Below are 4,722 nucleotides of genomic sequence, written 5' to 3'. Positions count from 1 at the left end.
ACACACACACACACACACACACACACACACACACACACACACTCACACACACACACACACACACACACAAAACTACACATTGTGTTTATGAGGAGGTGACAGACATTGCTATGTTGTGATATTTAAAAAGAGTAAGGTCTACATAAGGTGAATGTGCAGCTTTAAAGAAATTTTCATAAAAAAAAAATAAAAAAAATCATAAGGGTCATTCTGTCAAATCAACAAAATTTCAGAAACTTCCCTGGCAAAAATGTTTGATTTTCTAATTTTTTTTTTCTGAAGAAAGATAAACCTGTATAGTGATAAAAGCCAAAATATAAAATGTCATGGATGAATATTTACTGAGTAATCCACTATTACTAGATTCAGAGACAAAATTACGGGAGGGTAAAAATGACTTCAGTAAGATGGCAGCATCATAATGTTATTTTTACACACAGATTGATAGGTTTATTAGTAAAATATGTTGACTTTAGCAATCTTTGTTGCATTATGTGCAAATGGTGACTATGCCAAAATGGGGAAAGAGCACTTTTCATTTTTTTTTCTCCAAAGTTTGCATGCCTATAACTAGTATTAAAGATAGCTTAATGCCCTTTTAGATATTGGATCTTAACAAACTTTCCTTTCGGCATCTTCGTTTTTAAGGCCCTATGTGGTTCGGTTCCAGAGATACTGGGATCTCAATATGGCTCCAGGGGTAAATTGTTAAATTATACACATTTTCAATGGTCAAAAACCAAATGTGGATCACTTTGCAAAAATAAAATGCTTTTTTAATTTTAAAGAGGAATGTCTGAAGAACAACTAATGTTGAAACTAGAGATGTATCTTGTTTTCTTCTGTCAAAACAACTACATTGAACACACCTCTGAGTGCCATAAATATTCTTTTTCCAAAGTTTGCATGCCTATAACTGAAGAAGTATTAAAGATATCGCTGTATGATTTTAGATTTGAGTTCTTAATAAACTTTTCTTTTGGAATCTTCATTTCCAAGAACCTACATCATTCAGTCCCAAAGATATGGGGGTCGCAAGGAGGCTCCATATTCAAATTGTTGAATATAACCCATTTTCAATGGTTATACAGCTGATACATAATGTTTTAAAGGGGAATATCTGAAGAATAAGTAATGCTGAACTTAGAAATGTATCTTGTTTCCCTCTTTCAAAACAATTGAAATGTGCTCTTTCCCCAATTTTGAATGTTCACCATTGGCACATAATCCAGCAAAGATTGCTAAAGTCACCAGATTTTACTAATAGACCTACCAATCTCTGTGTAAAAATAACATTATTATGATGCCGCCATCTTTCTGAAGTCATTTTTACCCCCCTATAATTTGGCTCTGAATCTGAAGATTGCCATATTGACCCCCCTCTTCAAAAAAGTGGATTACTATATTTGTTTTTTATCAGCTGTTTGGACTCTCATTCTGACGGCACCCATTCACTGCAGAGGATCCATTGGTGAACAAGTGATGTAATGCTACATTTCTCAGAATCTGATGAAGAAACAAACTCATCTTCATCTTGGATGGCCTGAGGGCGAGGACATTTTCAGCAAATGTTCATTTTTGGGTGAACTATTCCTTTAAGAATGACTTTAAAGTAGAAAGATTGCTGGCAACAGTTCACCAGAAATTATTAGTTTCAGTCAATCCATAATGGTGAGTGGATGTTTCTCAGGACAATGATATCAGAGAAATAAATCAAATAAAATCAGAGAGAGATAGAGATGGATCAATTCACGGAATTCAGGTTCCTCCATGGAGACTGTAATAAGAATACTGTAAGCTAATTAACAATTTCTGCAACCCAAGATGGCCAGATATTACCAGAATACCGTCCTACTGAAGGAAAGCCACAGCCGCTGAAGATGACCGATTATTATTATTCTAGTGTCCAACAACAGCATTAAAGAAATGTCTTCAACTCTAGATAGAATTTGTAGAGTGGAATTGGTTATCTCTGTGACTGACGTAATGACTTGCGTAATAATGTTGCCAAACCTTGTTGGAGAATGTTGCAATTTGTCCTTTTTTCTTTCACATATCAATGAAATTATTAACTTAGGAAATCAATATCATTCAAACCCCCACTTCAGTTCAGTTATTAGGGTTTGAAGGTTGAGGAGAGCAGAGATCATACAAGAACACGGTAAGTGTTGGTTTATTTGTGTGAATAATTGAAATGTGGACATTCCTTTACTGGGGAACATTTAATGTACAGTATGTTGATAATATGTTAATGCTCAGGTTCTCTAAAACATTTTTTTTTTGGCAATTTATCTTTTTTAATGATGATAGATGAAGTTTTTGGACTAAAAATAACTCTCTCAGCTGATGTTTTCACATTTTCATTGATACTGTTAGCCTGAAGCTGTTCATGAGTTGCAAAGCTCTTCATCTCTGAAACTCTTCAACTTTACTGTTTTTCAGCTTTAAAATACATTTACTGCTGTGACTGTTCATAGGCCTTTAACAATGAAAACATATTGCTTTGGAATTTGTTCTCATGAGTCACTGCATCAAAAACGGAATGCGTAAACTTTTAAATTGTATTTGTGTGTCTAACCATGCTTATAAAATAGCAAGTAATAATATTAATTTATTTAACCTGGAAAATGAGTCAACACAGTGCCAGTGTAACTGGAACATAAACTTATATTGGATTAAAAAACATAAAAATCACAGAGGACTTTGCCTCCTCGTTTCAAAACACCACATTGTGCCACTGCAGGGATATGTGATGGAAACAATTCGAATTTCTCTACCAGTCTGTGCAGAAAAATTTCCCTAAATCTAGGTTCTCAGGGTGTATTATTATTATTTTTTTTGCAGTATTGTGTTAGCTGTGGTTTCTTCCAGCCGATGTTTGTGACACTTTGTTGTTACAGTATGCAGTCTGTCACTTTCTGTTTTCTTTTCTAGTGTTTCTACACTATTATCTGTATTTCTCAGAGTAGTTTATTTGTCAATAGCCTATGCATCTTGGCTACACTCTAAAAAATGCTGGGTTAAATATAACCCAGCGCTGGGTTATATTTAACCCAGCATTTTTTAGAGTGTACAAAACACCATTTTAAAAGTTTTGCCCAGGATTAAAGACCTTGAACACACTGACTTTTAGTGACAACATAACAGGGGTAAGTTGTCACAGTGCAACCTACCATTACAACCATGAAGCGTAAAACTATTCATAAAACAAAAACGTGTCCATCAGAAGACGGGACGAATAAATACGCTAGTTTTCAGCATCATCATAACGTGAACGACTGAACTTTCCTACACAGACCTCTACAGTCGGTCCCGTTTGCGCATGCGCAGTCGGGCAGTGTTTAGTGGGTACACTCTGTGCAGTACAGTGATGTGACCCACTGAAAGAGCCCCATGAAAATAGCGAGGGAAAGATACTGATGTTACTGAGAGCCAAAAGAACCGACTGTTTCCGTTCTGGGCGCTTGAAGGAGACGCTAAAATCACTGAAGTCATCTAACGGCGCCTCCCATTTGAGGAGCAAAGACGCCCGTGAGCGCACACTTAATAGCGCAACTTTGCTCGTAGGATGTGACTGTACCGCGCGCTTGATCTGGGGAGAGGGGGGGACTATCCGGACAATCACATTCACTTTACGGACGATCTTTGTGCTTTTAACTATATCTAGTTACGTGCATCCTGGTAAGTTGATTTAAGTCTGAAATGTTGATGATGCCTGAGCATGTTGTCTATAGGCTGCTCACTGCGTTTTGAGACCGTTTACATTAAATTCGGAAAATAACGCATACGTGATTTCTTAGTATTTTGTTCCCTTAACTTTATTATTTCTGTGCGAAACACTGTTTCACACACACATCTTGTCGCTTTTCTTTTTCATAAAGGGCTGTTAAACTCCTGTCGGGTGGGAAAATTCTGATTTAAGCTTCTTGTTGCCAGTTGTGCAATAGCTAATCCGTTAGGTGCTGATGTTTTGGTTTGTTGGTTTGGTTTTAGTTATGTTGTTGTCATGACGCTTTTATCTACAGGTTTAAGCTGGTTTTTAACTGGTATATCTGATTGACAACTGGCTCTCCGCCTGACCAACCAGCAAACCAGTATTTGCTTATGAAGAAAACATTCTGTGGTTGGAACCTGGCACTTTCACTTGCCACTTTCATCTACCCATAATATCATGCAGGAAACAAAATGACCAAGACTAAACTGTTTTACTGGGTTACGCTGGTTTATCTGGACTCCCAGCCTGGCCAACCAACTTTTCATCTAACTGGTGATTTAGCTAGAACCTCTCTAAAAACCAGCAAACAGAACCAAGACCTGCAAACAGCTGGTTAAAGTCTGGAAAACTCCTTATCATATATATATTAATGATAGTGGCAATTTGCAAAGCAAATGTAAAAGATGGTGAATTACAAATAGTCACCATCAGTTGCCGCAAATGCAAATATGTCAGGTAAAATGTAAGTATAAGGTTTGTAACTCTTTAAACGTAAAGTTGATTTGTTTATTACTATTATCACCATCAGAATTATTATTATTATTTAGCAGTATAATAATCTTATTTTTATGTGCAGTCATCGACATTATTCCAGAATAACTCTTACTGTATGGCAGAAAAAATGTTACCTGTAAAATAAAGTAAAAATTAGAGCTACTGTTTTGCTATTTACTGTATCTAGTCAAGCTGATTTAGATGGTACCACATTCAGCACCTTTTTAGGTTAA

At 36.2% G+C, this 4,722-nt stretch overlaps 1 protein-coding gene across 6 annotated transcripts in view; it reads left to right on the top strand.

Annotated features, from left to right (window-relative positions):
* The first annotated feature begins 2,097 nt into the window (after nucleotides 1–2,097).
* LOC107709562 (CMP-N-acetylneuraminate-beta-galactosamide-alpha-2,3-sialyltransferase 4-like) overlaps nucleotides 2,098–4,722 on the top strand; it is a 61,950-nt gene continuing 59,325 nt past the window's right edge. For 3 of the 6 annotated variants that reach the window (XM_016514068.1, XM_016514067.1, XM_016514063.1), the window contains exon 1: nucleotides 2,100–2,161. The gene's annotated coding sequence lies outside the window, so the exon portion shown is untranslated. Of the gene's footprint in view, nucleotides 2,162–3,364; nucleotides 3,532–3,551; nucleotides 3,682–4,722 lie in introns of those variants that run through there. The other 3 variants (XM_016514065.1, XM_016514066.1, XM_016514064.1) reach the window with 3 other exon arrangements.

This window comes from Sinocyclocheilus rhinocerous, unplaced genomic scaffold (assembly GCF_001515625.1).
Source record: "Sinocyclocheilus rhinocerous isolate Xijiao unplaced genomic scaffold, SAMN03320098_v1.1 scaffold656, whole genome shotgun sequence".
Taxonomy (NCBI): Eukaryota; Metazoa; Chordata; class Actinopteri; order Cypriniformes; family Cyprinidae; genus Sinocyclocheilus; species Sinocyclocheilus rhinocerous.
The sequence above is the reverse complement of the archived record's forward strand: the minus strand, read 5'-3'. Positions and strand labels throughout refer to the sequence as shown.